At 29.8% G+C, this 17,415-nt stretch overlaps 1 protein-coding gene across 2 annotated transcripts in view; it reads right to left on the bottom strand.

Moving 5' to 3' along the window:
• LOC142334011 (uncharacterized) overlaps window positions 1-16,251 on the bottom strand; it is a 270,898-nt gene extending 254,647 nt beyond the window's left edge. For both annotated transcript variants that reach the window (XM_075381681.1, XM_075381693.1), the window contains exon 1: window positions 16,087-16,251. The gene's annotated coding sequence lies outside the window, so the exon portion shown is untranslated. The remainder of the gene's footprint in view (window positions 1-16,086) is intronic.
• Between the last annotated feature and the right edge of the window lie 1,164 nt (window positions 16,252-17,415).

Below are 17,415 nucleotides of genomic sequence, written 5' to 3'. Positions count from 1 at the left end.
AGTTAACGCCTTGTCTGGTTTGAAATGTATAACAACATTTCTGTAGTTTCAAAAAATAAATTCATCCGCAACGAAATAAAGGTATTTTCATATTCAGGTAATGCAAAATTAAAAAGTAATATAATTATTTCTAAATGAAATAGCTATTGGAAAATTTTTATCGTTTGATGACGGAAAGCCTTACTTTTAAAAAGCTTATACTTGTAGAGAAAAAAATGAAAAGTTATTATAAAGTAATTAAAAAGGCATATTTTAGAATGTTTGTTGACATAGAATGTTTCATGTGAACATAAATTAATATTAGGCCTAAAGAAACCACTCATAATTTATCATGATTTTTCATAATTTTTTGAAATTATTATTTCTCCATCATGTTAGATTATTATACAGAGTGATTCAAAGAAACGGGAAATTTTTAAAGTTGTGTTGGTAGACGTGGGCGATTGGTACCACTTGATAAGTGGTTACACTCGCCACTTGTGGCGTGCAACGTGCATTTGCTATTAAAGCGTTTTACAAAAACAATGACAGTGTGGAGGGAACGCGTAGAGAATTTCGCCGTCATTTTAATCTGGGACGGCACGACCGTATTCCATCAGCACATGCAATTAAAACATGGATATCTAATTTTGAGGAAACTGGTTTGGCAATGAAAAAGAAACCTCCAGGCCGTGAGCAAACCATCCGTACACCACAGAATGTTCAAGCTTCACAAAATGCTGTCACAGGAAGTCCACATCGGTCAATCCGTCATCTCTCAGCATCTTTACAATCGCATAGTTCAAGTGTTCGAAGAATGTTAGTGAAGGACTTGCAATTCCATCCATACAAGTTGCAGATCGTCCAGGAACTGAAACCAATGCAGTTGTGCGACCACAATTCTGTAATGTAATGCTTCAGAAGATAAATGATAACGAAGAGTTTGTTCACGAACTGTGGATGTCAGACGAAGCGCATTTCCACCTCAGTGGATTTGTTTACATGCAAAATTTCAGATACTGGGCACAAGAAAATCCTACGCAGCTACACCAGCGTCCGTTGCACAGCCAGAAAGTGACCGTGTGGTGTGCTATGTCATCTTACGGTATTATAGGCCCTTATTTTTTTGAGGATGATAACGGTCTTGCGATTACAGTGACGTTGGCTCGTTACGTAGCCATGCTTGAAACCTTTGTTGTGGAACAACAAAAGAGAGGGTCACCTTAAAAGCAAAGTGTTCCACAGTAGACTTGCTACAACGGAAGAACTGAAGGCAAAGATCCGAGAAGCAATTGCGGAAATTCCAGTTCAGAATTTATGTCAAATCATGAACAATTTAACGAAGAGACTTCGTGAGTGTTTACGTAGAAGAGGAGGTCGCCTGCAAGATGTCATCTTTAAAAAATAAACTAAAATGTATGTATCCTAAAATGGCATCATTTGTACAATTACATGAAATAAAATTCATTTTCTAAAAAAAATTTTTCATTAACGTTATATAATTTTTTAAATTTCCCGTTTCTTTGAATCACCCTGTACTATGGTGCATTTTATATGATTTCTATTGAGTTTCTTCACAACTATGTTAAAAGCAGTAGCTAGTCTTACTTTAACTGGGCAATCTCTTTTCTGTACGCTGTAAAATATTATACCGTTATTTGTAAGTGTAAGTGTTATTTTTTTTACTATTCTTTAACAAAACACGAGATAATGCTCTGGTAAAATCAACAAAAACAATTCCAAAAATGTGCCCTTATTTCGTTTGTAACAAAATATTTACTTTTATGTTCTGAAGGGCATTAATAAAATGTTAATCTAATCGTAAATATTTATTATGGCTACATTCTCTAAAAGTTTACATTAAATATTTTTAGCATAATATACAGGTGATTCAGGGGGAAAGGGAAATAATTTGTGAAATGATTCTCGATCTTGAAATAAGGAAAGATTTTCATACAAAATTATGTCCGAAAACGCTTTATCAAGTAATGGCTGGCGAAAAATATTGCCCGGATTTCAGTTCCCCTGGTGAAATGTGGTAAATTAAATTTTCAAGGCATAGTATAAGGGAGTAAACTTTATAGCGTCTTATGATTTTTGATGTGAAAAATGGTATAAAATGCATCCTAGAATTGCACACGCCCGCAATTTTCATGATGTCCAACTTAAAACTGAAAACTCCGACGACGAAAAATAAAAGTTTTTTTTTTTAGGTTTGAAAAACAACTATTTTGTTAAAAGACTAAAAATATGTAAATTTTATTATCAAAACTTGTTGAGAATTTATTTTTGTGAAAATTGATGTAATAATCTACATGAAAACGAAAAAAAAATTAAATTTTATTATTAAAAATAAAACAACAGAAAATTGTTATGAATTTGAAAAAATAAAAAAATATTGATTTTGGTATAATAAATTTAAAAATTTGAAAAATTAGGTTCAGAACACTATCTGAGTGGTTCAAAATTGAACCAGTCAATTTAGATTGAAATGAATACTATTCATTGTTGTCATAAGAGTTAAGTTAAGAATCGTGTAGAACTACATTTAGAGAATTAAAATCGAGGGGCATCGCTAGCACCCCCTCTGGCAGTTATTACAGAGAGGCGTTGACGCTAACTGTTTAATCTTTAAAATAGGGGTTTTCGGCACCTTCCGTACCTTCAAATTCATTTTATTAAATAAATAAGAATGATTTTGGATATATGAATTGTGCTTAAGAATCCTGTATAAAAATATATAAATATATATACACAAACAAATCAAAATAAAAGCTGCAGAAAAATCTAAATCTAAAACTAAATCTTGATCATGTGTTATGGTCTGCTATGGGTCATATGTGGGTCTGCTGACTTATGAAAGATTTTCAGAGTAAGTTACACTCTTATTTGAAAATAATTTCGCTGCTTGGACATGTAAAGCTTTTGTTTATAGTATGTCTTTTTAGAATGCTTGTATATATTCTATATTGGCATTTAGCAATGTAACTTAAAAATGTTGGAAAAATTAGATTCAAGTCATTCTAACATATGGCATCTACTCCCGCTCCTCTTCTTACTTCAAATGGATGAAAATTCATGTATACTCGCTTGGACTAATATTTGTCCTTTTTTTAACTTAAGATCGCTCCAGCTTTGTTTAAAATGCACAGGATGCTGTGCAACCTAAATTATCTCATTAAGAAGTATTTTTTCTGTGAATACATTTGTAACATGGAGCCACAATATTCTTGAAGTTAAAAAAGGTACTGTAGTGGTGCTAGGGGGAGAATTCATGTAATTCGATTACGTATGAAATTCAAACTATTCAAATGAAAATTAGTAATGTATTAAAAAACTCTTAGCATAGTTGGATAAAATTATATTTTTAAATGTTTCAATCTCTTTCGGCAGACCGATCAAGTATGGTCAAAGTCCCGGGTGTTCACGTTTGAAAAATAAATCGAGAAACAATGTAGGTTATTTAATCGATTTTATTTTTTAATCGGGATCTCATTTGAATAAGAGACGTATTGTTTTTATCCTACAACGAATACAAAAGGTTGAATTCATAAGATACACTATTAAAAATACTATTTATAAATAAGTTGTGATACATATAGTTCATTTTCTCTTACGTCGAGATCTAGTATATAAGTGGTTTGTAAAAAACATTAGCTCAATTTACGAGTAAATATGTTTAAGCATAGAGTTATGTAGAAAAAAAAGTCGCATATTGATGAAACATAAAAGAATGTAGTAGGAAAATGATCGTCGTTAAGCTTGACAGAATGTGTTTTGATTTCATTTATTGCGTAGAGATGAAAATGTGTATAGAGTTAATAAAAATTATCATATACTGAAATAAAAATGAAACTATCTCGAAGGAATATGATCGAACCAAAGTTTAATTTTGAGAGTGTTTTGATTTTATTATTTGCATTAAGTTAAAGATGGAACTGTAAATAGAGTTCCATATTGTAAAAAATGATCACCAATTTTGTGTTAATTTATCCTTGTGTTAACGAATGTGGAACCTTTACTAAAATGAATGGTTATCTATTCTTAAAAAATAAAAATATCTATCTTTACCAAACTAGTGAACGTAACGGTTTTCGTGTAATTCAACATAATACTTCGGCTCATGAAACAAGATCTTACCATGTTTCCGTTACCCCTTTCAATAAATTTCCGAATATCTGATAAATCGTCCCACTATTTTATTTAAAATACAATTAAAATATTTTCTTTTAAGGAAACAATATTATTCTGTTGATGAATTTATAAATAATATTATTTAAACAAAAACACGACTTACCTGCATCACGTTTAACATGTGCTTATATGTTTAATATGGGCTCAAAGAAATGGTTTTTTCAAATAGCAGCTTGAAATTAATAACTGTTTTGTTGTAATTTTTTATACTTAATTAATTTCCTTAACATTATTTCATGTGTTTGTAGTTAAAAAAATAAACTGAACTTTAAATATATCAAATTTTAACGATTTTCGATGAAAAATACGGTATTACTTCGGTCGCAAGGAGTGATTGGAGAGGATTTTGAGATATGAGGAGCACGAAAATGCCATTCATTTAAAATATAATTTCCTTATATATATTGACTTAAATAAAAAATGTTTGGTTCGAAAATCTCCAAAACTACTAAATCAATTTCATTGAAATTTAGATATTCTATATAATTGTATCTGAAGTTGTGCATATAAAACATTAATGACGAATGATTGAGTCGTTCTTCAGTTACGCTTATTTAAGGTCAACAACAAACACCTTTATTTGAGGTTATTTTGACTATGTAGTGGTGTAATTTCACACGCGTTTATGCAGTGAGTCTACTGGTGAGTGAGTTTACTTGATGTTTGTGTGCAGGATCTTCTCGTTAATGATAAGTTTGTAGTGCGTTGTTCTCTAAAAATCAGTGCGTTTTTAACTGTGAAATAGTTAGTGTGTCGGAAACGAAAAAATCGGTCTTTTTGCGCTTAACTGCAAAGGGTTAGTAATCGTATAATTTGCTTTTATATTTACTAGCAGACCCGGCAATGCTAGATTTGAGTATATATACAGATTAAATGAACACAATTGAAAGTTTGATAAAACATTAACAAAATTAACATTACGGATCTTCACAAGATTTAATCTTTCCCATTTTCCCCTTTCTCCCTTTTCCCTTTCCCCATTTCCTTTTTCTCATTTTCATATTTATCAAATTCCATTTCCCTCACTTCTCTCTTTTCCTCCACATTCCCTTCCTGCCCCAATTTCTCTTTCTCTTATTTCCCTTTCCTCCTTTCACCTCTTTTTTTATTTTCATTTTCTTTTCCCTTCTTACTTTATATTTTTCCCTTCTTTCATTTTTAACCTGTTCCCTTTATCTTTTCGATATTTCCCTTTCTACCCTTTTCCCCGCGCGTAAATCGGTCCTGTAGATTTTTAGTCTATAGCGGACACACATATCGGAAACATTAAAATGGAATCGTAGAATATTTGGTATAGTGTGTGTTGCTTTTACGTCCAACAGATAGCGCTGTTTTTTAAAAGAAAGCATGTTATTACCTGTCACAGATGTGACATCATAGGTATGTAAATAGTAGGTATACAAAAATTCGTGAGTTTTCGAATGCAACGTTGTCTCAAAATTTCATAGCAATGGGTGATGAACTTTCGGAGATTTAAAATTTTGAACATATTTTACATTTTTATTTATATAGATTTATCTCATGAAGTGATCTATATAATGAATCTTTAAGCATTAGTTCAATTTAGCCAATTTTTAACGAATACTTTTTTTCTAAATTATCGGCAATTTTTTTAAATAATTATAATAAAATTAAAAAAACAAATCGTTTGGATAAGCTAAGATTATCACAGAATGATAAAAATATAGGGATCATTATTACGGGATAATATCGTATTTAAAAGAAGAAATTCTTTCAAAGTGCAGGATAGAGAAAAAGTTCTGTAATATCACATAATACAAACAAAGATGTAATACATATCATATGCTTTATAACAAAGATGGAGTTACATTAACATTGTGGATAAGCTGTGTGCATGCAGTTAACGCCTTGTCTGGTTTGAAATGTATAACAACATTTCTGTAGTTTCAAAAAATAAATTCATCCGCAACGAAATAAAGGTTTTTTCATATTCAGGTAATGCAAAATTAAATAGTAATATAATTATTTCTAAATGAAATAGCTATTGGAAAATTTTTATCGTTTGATGACGGAAATCCTTACTTTTAAAAATGCTTATACTTGTAGAGAAAAAAATGAAAAGTTATTATAAAGTAATTAAAAAGGCATATTTTAGAATGTTTGTTGACATAGAATGTTTCATGTGAACATAAATTAATATTAGGCCTAAAGAAACCACTCATAATTTATCATGATTTTTCATAATTTTTTGAAAACCTTAATACTGAAATGAAATTGTACAGGTTAGGAAAAAACGACTGTGCAATACGCTAACTCTACCAATTATTTATTTTTTTATTTTCTTCAGTTATTTTGAAGCCAGTAGGTAAAGGTATTTTTAAGGTATACGAAAAGAATAACAAATTCTGATAAAGAACGAAAATTATTTCCATATTAAATATATTTTTGTTTATGATAACAACATACGTGAACAGAGCATACTAATCATTTGAAGTTAAATTAATACTACCAGTCAACAAAAAATTTGTATCTAACATGTTACACTACGTTTCTCACTGTAATTTCAATTGCTACTGAAATTTTGTTACAAATCGTAAATTTATAATTTTTTTTACAGTATATTCATTTTCATCAACTACTGGTTACAATTACGAATAGTCTCTGTACTTTTACTTCTATACAATTCGAATGCATCCATAATAAAGAAAAAATAAATATATATATTCACTGTTTCATGAGAAGTAGACACATACAAACATGTCTGTATGATGACATCTACAGTCATCTGTTGTTGTCTACTGCAGAGCTTAAAATTTTATTCAGTCTAGCTTCACTTGTCTATAATTACGTTGTGTTTCAAACATGAGGTGTTACACAAATTCTGATAACAGTTTTGAATTCAGCACCCAAAAATTTAAAATCATTCTGCACGATTCCAGATACACGAAAAAATCTTTTTTGGTTGACTAGTGAAATTTTTAAGTGTGGCATAAATCTCTCGGTAGAATATTTGTAAATGTGCGACGGAAAAAAATGATTCAGAAAAATTATTTATAATAGAATTTATAAAGTAATATAATTTCATACACATTGTTTCTAGTTAGAATAATAAATATAGTCTCAGATATTTAAAAAAATAATTAAGTTAATTGAAAGAATTATTTATTAATATGTTTGTATTTTCTCGTCACTTCAAAAAAATGTTAAGCTATTTGAAAAAGTTTATTAATTAGACATATAGAATAATAATAATAATAATAATAGCCATTATTATAATTATACTTTTTTTTAATATTATTACTTTTTTTTTATTACAGTATATTATCATATTATTTTTTTATTATTATTAAGTTGGCTGTATTTAGACTGTTATGCATTATGTTAAAACAATTTTTAACTTTATTTTGTTTATTGTAGTCATAATAGCTCAATTTTAATGAACCATAAAGTTACTTACATATATTTAATGTCACGAAATATAAAATTCAATTACTCATAACGTTTCATTATGATAAGGTTAATTTTTTTCCACCGATTAAATGACCTTGTCAGTATAGTCGTTTTTTTTAACATAGCATCTATTAAAAAAAATTTCAGTTATTTATTTAATAATCCATTTCAGCTAATTAATGTGATTTTTTATTCTAAAATGCGATTGTCAGCTGTAAAAACAATTAAATAAAAAGAAACATAGTAATCTATTCGCCTAGTTATGAGATTGTCACAATATTTAAATCAAGTTAGTTTTTTAAACAGTAAAAAAAAAAAAAAAACAGTAACCGTTTTTATCTGTTTTTAACATCCAGAATAATATAAAAATTAAATTTATCGCATGTTGAATTTTTTAGATTAAAATTTGAATTTAAATTTAGTAAGATTTACAAACTGCTTTAAATAGATATGAGCTTTGTACAAAGCTTAGGCTACGACAGTATGATGAAATTTAGGGCTGAAATAAATAGCCGTCAATAAATTGCCGCTTACGAATAACATTCCGCAGGTTTTATAGCGTAGAATTTAGTGACTTCACAATAATATTCATAAGATATCTTAATTAATATGGATTAGAATAACCTATAAATAACAAAATTATTTAATATTTATTACAAATTAAAATATTTATCATTATCGTTGATGTTAACAGTGGTATTATCAATATATGGTCGGTAATTAGGCTATTTTAAACAATACAACCACAATAATTAACGCGTAACAAACGTAAAATTTAACATTTCTCCGTCATTTTTCTGTTAAAATTGCTTAATATTTCCAAGGTTTTTAACTGATAGATACTAACTTGATTTATTTCAATCTGCTTAGAATCGCGATCAGCATTTAGGGACGTGCGATGACCAACCATATAATAATAAATAGATACTCTGTAGGTTGAAATATATAATGTAATTAATATAAAAAATGTAAACACTAAGTAGATAGGTACGGATAATGTAGGAAGTTTTAGAACAGACGCATACATACAATTTTGATTACTAATAAATTGTTTAATCGGTTGGTACGTGCAAAGTATTTCATTACGCCTATACGGTTTAGTCTACTGGATACGCAACGTACATAAAAATAATTAAGTACACGAGTCATACACTCAAGTATGTAATACAGCCATGTATGCGAAAGCGAGTATCGTATTTCAAATGTTAAATAGAAGGATTTTACTGTTGTGTTTCTGTAAGTAAAAATGAAAAAGAAAAAACGTACTTGCATAAATCCAATTATCAATGAAAGATTATCTAAAGGAAATTTTTACTCTTATCTGTCTAAATTAAAATATTATCACGAAAAGTTATGTATTACAAGTTGAGCGTTTCTAGTTTTATAGAACTCATCGGAGCCCCGCTTAAACGATAAAAAACAATGGTGAGGCGTCATTATAGCCGAGTAGAAATTGAGCGTCTCTTTGATATTAGTAAAAAAAGCATTTTAATAATAGTTTTAGAGTTAAACGATCCTTTTAGTTAAATAACAGTGCCTTTATTTCAAACGATTTTTCACTGTGACAGATTATTTCTTTCATAACACAGTAAACCTGAGTTATTGCAACATGGAATCAGCGGAATCTTGTTTACTAAAGAAATATTCCTTAGTTCGTTAGTACCGTGAATTTTATTATAAATGTGATGTTAAGTTTCCCTGTAATAGTGGAAACTAATATTAATATAAATTCGTATATCCGTTCACCGGATACAATATAAATACCGTGTCGCTAGAGAATAAAAAAAATGTGTAAAAGTATTACACATTACTTCAATTAATAGAATAATAGCTTGCGTAAATTTATAAATTACTTTTTTAATATTTTACTTACAGGATATTTTCGGTCCGGGGAAATTCAAACATTGCATCCCACCTTTTATCCGTAATTATTTTAAATTTAAACACTGTAAAATGAGTTAAGAATTCAATAAAAAGTTACTTTGAACTACATATGTATAAGGAAGAATTTTTTTTTTTAATAATATGTCAATTGAAGAAAAAAGCTTTTGAAAATACAGTAAGCGTCTATTCAAAAGGAGGGTAAGTCTATTCAGTCGTAAGTATGCGTATGTGGTTATTCGAAGATTGATAACCGCGGCTATCACTTCGACGGTACTGTATGCGGCTCCCATATGGGGGGGCGGCAATGAACATACAGCGAAATAAAAAGAAGTTGAGAAGTGTCCATAGACTGGCATTGCTGCGTGTAGCTGCTAGTTACTGTACGGTATCGTATTACGCGCTGTGTGTACTGACCGGGGTCCTACCCATAGACCTTCAGATAAAAGCCAGAACCCTCAGACACAGCGGTATGTCGAAAGAAGAGATGGAAGGGATTATAGAACAAGAATAGCAAGAAGAGTGGACAGGGTCCAGAGTGGGAGAATGGACTAGACGCCTAATCCCTAATATTAAAACCTGGAATAACAATAGACTCGGAGATGTCAATTTTTACATGACACAATTACTGACGGGGCACGGCTCAGTCAGTATCTGTATAGGATCGGGAAGAGAGCCACCCCGCAGTGCATCTATTGTCCAGAGAACGACGATGCCGAACATACGTTGTTCATATGTCCAAGATGGGCCGTTAACAGAGGTCAAATAGTAATTAATGGTCTTACACCAGAAAATCTCATAAACTGGTTGGGGTACAACAATGAGAACTGGGAATGGTTCCGCAGGTTCGCCGGGGAGGTCCTGCGGGCCAAAGAGGATGAAGACCTCTTCATCCTCTTCATCCAAGAATGGGAGTATAAACAGTAGTGTAGGGCGGACAGTCACTCCATGGAGGGCCTGTACGCCTTGGTGTGCGGGTACCTGAGAAGGGGGTGAACTCCAGGGGAGTTTGAGTTTGGGTTAAAATAAAAGACCAAGTCCCGGTCGGCGGGGTCGTCCCTGCGGGAGCCTAGGCTCTTTGTGGGGTCGGCGCTGTCGATGAGAGGCCAAAGGCGTAAAGACCTAGTCCCGGTTACCTGCTGAGGCGCTGGGGGACGGCATAGCCGGACCTTGGCTCTAAAGCGGGGGATTAGAGGCAGGCAATGTAAAACAAAAGATCCGAGACCGGGGAGGCCAACCTGCCGTGCCGGACGTATAGCCGACGGGTGGGGGACGCCTCCTTTGAGAGTAAAAGGACACTCTCCCCGACTGAGTATACTTAATTGGATATCCGGTCGGGGAGAGTAGGGGGAAAAAAAAAAGTATGCGTATGTACCCGCCGGGTTGGTGTAGTGGTGAACGCGTCTTCCCAAATCAGCTGATTTAGAAGTCGAGATTTCCAGCGTTCAAGTCCTAGTAAAGGCAGTTACGTGGATCTGGTGTTCTTTGGTGGTTGGGTTTCAATTAACCACAGATATCAAGAACGGTCGAACTGAGACTATACAAGACTACACATCATTTATACTCACACATATCATCCTCATTCATCCTCTGAAGTAATACCTGAAAGGTAATTCCCGAAGGCTAAACAGGAAAAAGGAAAGAAGTATGCGTATGTGCTGATCCAATTACATGTAGGTAGCTCTTGTAACACGATAATTTGAAAACATCAAAATTCCAGGTAGATCCAAAAACGATTCGTTAGTTGTCCTTCGACCTTGTCGTATGTATCCGCAATCTCACGTATGAGTATATAATTTGGTAGACGACAAAATAGTTGAACTTTAAATCGCATGTATGCGCACACCCTTAATGATTATCAACTCCCAATTCCCAAAAAAAATTTTTAAATCGTTTGATAACGTATCCATTATTCAAATTTCCTTACATCGAAATTGCATAATTTAAAATTAGAATCCCTAATATAAAATATTAAAATTAACAATAAAAAACTTATTTTTTTCCAAGAGAGCCAACAGTCAGAAATTTTAATTAAAATATTAATTTCTGACTGTTGGAGTCAAAATTAAAATTTTTATTTTTACTAAAGTTGCAATTTATTATAGTTTTACTCTTTGTTGTGTACAATTATTTAAAAAACCACTTTAAACAAGAAGACAAAAGTAAAAAAAAAATATTAAAAGATGTTTGTAGAATTCTCTTAAATAATTCTTGTAAGTTTTGCAAAAATTTTACGAATTTCTGATATGTTAAAATTAACCAAGAAAATATATTGAAAAAAAAACGTATCAGGAGTCGGAGATTTCATAAGATAAACACCAATTTAAATTCCGATAAGATAGTAGTATCCTATGTAGATAGCCTTAAAATTTATAGTAGTTTAATGAATGTAGGAATACAAAAAAAAAATTAATGGTCTCAAAAATAAAATATGTGTACTATCATCATACGCGATGTATTTAAAATATGTTCACGAATCTTCTGCAGTAGACTCTTCCATCTCTCAGAAGTTTAACAGATAATACGTATAAATTAAAAATATAATACAAGTTAAAAAGCTACGCTTTCTGGTCACCGGAATAGCAATACGTACAATGTTACACTTCAAATAGGTTAAGTTAGAATTGGTTTTTTGAAAACTGGGGATCTACAATATAAGACTCATCTTCTCTATTATTATTTGGTAAACATTTACCCAAATAACTGGGTATATTTTTAACATATAATATGTCTATACAAAATTTCGGAAAAATAAATAAAAATTGTTTTGAATGACGTTTCTTGTTTGTTATTAGTATGTTAGTAAATAAAGCTTTACTCCGAAATTCTATCCTTCAAAATATCTTCCTCACACTTTGATGCGGTTTAGATGAAACTGATTGAAGTGAAAATTGCTTTCACCTGTTTTAATACGAGAAGGAATTTTTAAATGGCGTCTTCTACTAAGATCATTCAGTAACTACAAAGGGACAGACTCATGAGTTTTTGAGACCCTACAACCTTCGTCATGGGATCTTTGTCATAGCAGACAAGCACGCTACCGCTATTGTCAGAGGCAGTTAAAATTGGTTACTTTCGGTACCGTATTCAGAAATTTAGCCACTTCACATTACAAAAATGTCTTACTAATAACCCGTAATTGATCGTCGGCCTGAAATATATAAAATTAATTTTAATTACATAATATTAAATATAATGTTTATGGTTTCAAATTATTTTTTCAAGAAACTCAGAACTAACAGCCCATTTATAGCCGCTAATAAGCAATGGTATTTTTGCAGTTTTGACAAAGATAATTGATTATTTATTTTAGCATTTGCATATATGTTAATTTTTTTCTTAGAATAAGTAAATACTACATAAAAATTACATTTTTTACTAGAAAAAATGTAAAAAACCAGTTACAATAATCGAAAACTGCTTTTCAATGCACGAGTTGACTATAAATCATTCATGATGTGGGTAAATGTAGTATATACGTTTTTATGAGAAAAATTCAAGATACGAAGAAATAAAAAAAACAGAAAATGTTTAAATTTTTAGAGATTAATTCAATAAAATTTATACACACTAATCACAAATTATACTAACAAAACAATCTGCACAAAGAACAATTTGATCTTAAGAACAAAAAAATTCATAAATTACAGTTAGAACAAAGATCATATAGCTTACAAATTTATTTTTTATGTTTATTAAATAAATAAAATACAAAAACATATATCTAATTCAAATTGCCTATGTATGCTAATATAAATTTGTAGAAAACCGTAATTTAATACGACACATTGTATATTTACCACTAAATCAGAAGTGCGTAAAATAATTTGATAAAATTAATATGAATTTAATTTAGCAAACTTAACACTGTATGGTATATTGTTACAAATTAAATTCTGCGACAAAATAAAATCATTCTACTCGAAATTATTCCCATGCAGTTTCAAAATTTTAGAGGTAGATTTAACGTTATTAATGTGAAGATAAATTATTTTTACACTTCATGGTTTTATACATAAGTTAAAACAACAAAATTTAACGTAATTTATTCTGATCTAATTTATTATTATTACATTGCATTACATTAAATTATTCTGGTCTTGATAGATCTCGCGACAAAAGTTATCTCTATCCTTTGGCAATATTATTATTACACGGATAAAAACTAAAAGAATTAAAAAACAAAAAAGCGACAGAAAAAGTGGATGGAATTGCTTTATACTTACTCCTCAATTTTTAAATATCGACATTGCAAAGTTTTCAAAACAAATATGTAATCATTTTACTAGTACTTTATATACTCATATGTTCTGAAAAGATAACGAACTGTATTAAGGCATTATTGTGTTACGAGCCACGTGCATACGTATATGAATTAGCGAAGTAACTTACAATTGTGAAGAATAACAGAGGTTGTGTGCCAGTCAAGGAAGGACACCGTGTACAGTATAAACAAAACTGAAGTTTTTTATTTTATTTTCTTTGCATAATTAAAACTAAACAGCCAATTATTAAACAATCGAATTTCTAATTTAGTTAATATTATTTATATGTCGCAATATGTATCGTAATTATATCACAATAAACTAAGTCAAACGTTCTATTATAGTTCTTATTACTAATAAATAGTTTAACATGAAAAGAATGTGAAAATGAAACGTAAAATGAATTAAGTCGTTATAATTTAATTTTGTTGACCTATTCAATTACACATTTAATTTTTTCTTTTACATACATAGTTCACTTAGAAATTTTCCATTACGATAATTAAATAAATTTCTTCCTAATATTATCCAAGAATTAAAAAATAAAAATATTCTTAAATTTCTACACGGAGATATATTTCCTACTTTTAAATACATATTTCCGCTTATAATTTCTTACCTTTTTAAAACATGTATTTCATGTTTATGTTTAATAATTATTTTAATAGAAAATCATTACCAAATTACTGAAATTAAGTTATATAATTTAGCAATACTAAAACTATTTGTAGCTGGGTTAACATTCTTAAAATTGTATCTGGCAAACAAATTTAGTGGTAAAACAAATATTTTAATAAAAATAATTTCAAGTAAAAATTTTGGACAACTAAATCCAATAAACTGTGATAATAATTAACTTTACTTTTTTAAATCTTCCTATTTGTTTTCATTTCCATTTCAAATTATTTTCTGCAGAAAAATTTATATGATTTGCATTTAACGATTATACTGTGTAATATACGAGTATATACTTATTTCTATTATTAAATCTGTATATTTAATATATATATGACTTCAAAGGAAAATACGGAAAGAGTTTGTTTCTAGTTGCCTTTTCAATGAATCAAATGATTTTCTCTTGGCTATAAATAGTTAAAAATTGGGTAAATAATTAAAATCATTACTCTTAGAGGAAAAAATTACGACTGGTGTATATTTTACCTCAGATGCTTCACACATAATGTTGCAGGCATAAAAATATTGAGAGAAAGAGTAAATAAATGTACTGTTCCTGTGGGAAACGAGGCATTAATCCATTTTATACACTTAATACAGAAGCACATTTTTATGTGTATGTATTGATTAGCTAATAATAATCATTATTATTAGCCAATTATTTTTCAAATCCTAAGTTCAAATCTTGATGTGAAAAGAATTAACTTCAGAGAAAAAGAGATAACTTTTTTTCATACTCCAGCTTCTCCAGGTTATGGACTTTTTTATTTTAGATTTACACAATTCTGAAATGAAATGTAGGAACAAGGTAAAAAGAAAGATGTAAAAAATTGGCAATTTTTGTTTTATATTTATCAATGTACAATACTGAAAAAAGCTTGGACGAATATGAAAAACTTAGTACGTACGTAGAAAAATAATAATTAAGATTGTATATTACAGTTTTTCATTTTAATAGTAATTAAACGAACATTTTTCTTTTTTCACGATGAAACAACATTTTTCTTTTTTGTTCATTTCTATACTGAAATTCACAAGACGGGTTAAACTTTGGTGATTACGTTAAAACTTTCATTTATATACAAGGGTTTTCGCTTATTTTATTCACTGGTAGCCAATAGACAGGAAGGATATTAATACCATTACGATGCTTTATTAATCACACAAGTTAGTAACGTTTAAAATGAAGGTGCTTTTCCCGCTTGCCGCACCTCATTGGATAACTTCCGCGCGTGCTCATATTGGACGATCGATGTCTACTATATAAACTTGACGTAAATAGAAGGTTATAAAGCCTTATATGAAGGATTATCTTTTAAAAACTAAATTCTATTAAACATAAAATTTCCGTAATTGTCATTAATATATCGATGATATTAATGGTAAATATTCATAATTTCAGGAATGAATGTAATAAAAACAATTTGAGTATTGTGCAATAACATGTTTGCTGTGGAGAAATACGAATTACTGATTAAAAAGATTTAATGACAGTGACTGAGGAAAATATTTTCATATTAATCTGCCCAAAAAACATGATAAGTAACAGAAAAAAAGCATAATTAAATACACTTTTTAAAAATTTATGGTTATAAACACGGTGTATCGATGTATTAAACAAAGTTCTACCAACCTTACAAACATATAATAATAATAATAAAAAAGAAAAAAGGTAACTTACATGTATGTCTTCGATGAAATGAAAGTAATTTAACTGCAGTTTAATAATAATAATAAACAGAAGAAAGTGGAGGTTAATCCAGCGTACACACACAACAGCACAACTCAACTAACGAGACCCGTACGATAGCTTACCTCCCGTCAGCTGCCCGACTATGACATCAGCGCGCTCCGCGTTCGGTAGCATTCACCGACTCACATGTTGACCAAGGTCATCAAAATTCTAATAAATACAGTTAATATATTATATTTTCCCACTATTTTAATATTTTCTTTTTTTACTACTCAATCGGCCATCTGAACATTATACTCGAATTTATTACATTTTGTTGTTAATTTTATTAAATCACTTCAATCTGTAGAAAAACCTACTGTAGACAGATAACCAAAAAGATCCAAATAGACAGACAATATATCGTGTGATATTATTACATGACAGGTTTTAATTTTTTCAAACATTTGTGGATAATAGTCCATAAACAAAGATTTTATTTCTTAATACGAATTATTGTTGATTATTTGTTATAATTATAAATTGTTAATGCTGTGCTACGTTCAAAGTAAGAGGTCTCCTATTTGTTTGTAGTACTGAGATTTTAGTCCAGCGGGTGCGATTGTGTTAGTGCAGTAATATACCCGGTGACTCAATTTTATCGTTTATCGTATCTTTGTCAACAGTGAAATAACTTTAAAAGTTAGTTTACAAGTTAGCATAAACGTAGATTCCATGTAATTAATTAATAAATAACTTTAGATAACTTTAAATAATTTTTTCAGTCGGCGCCAAATGAAAACATCAATTAATATACAAATCATTCATATATTATATACTGTTATTTACTAATTTGTCGCGTATTCCTAGACAGTCTATTACAGCGCCACACGGTTTGTTTATAACAGGATAGCTTTTAAGGTGAATCGACTATAGTTTTTGTTTGTCACTTGATTATATCATTCTATGATAGGTTATCCTTTTTTCTTATATATATATATATATATATATATATAGAGAGAGAGAGAGAGAGAGAGAAAGAAAGAGAATGAGAGAATAATCTCTAAATAGATGAATTGTTTTATGTTTAGTGAAAGCGATTGTCCATAAATGTTTGGAAAAATAATAAAACTTGATATGTAATAAATTCAGTCTATGTGTGTCAATTATATCTTTTTGGTTATCCTGTCAACTGTAGGTTTACCCACAGATTGAAGTGATTTAATCAAATGAAAATAACAAAAATAAGTTTAAACATTCATCTTTTAGTAAAATAGGCAAAAATAATATTGATTAAATAATTTGAAAGAAGTTAAAAGTAGGAAAAAATAATCGAAA

Source organism: Lycorma delicatula, chromosome 1 (genome assembly GCF_047948215.1).
Source record: "Lycorma delicatula isolate Av1 chromosome 1, ASM4794821v1, whole genome shotgun sequence".
NCBI classification, from domain to species: Eukaryota; Metazoa; Arthropoda; class Insecta; order Hemiptera; family Fulgoridae; genus Lycorma; species Lycorma delicatula.
Note: the sequence above shows the minus strand (reverse complement) of the source record. Positions and strands in the feature narration are given on the sequence as shown.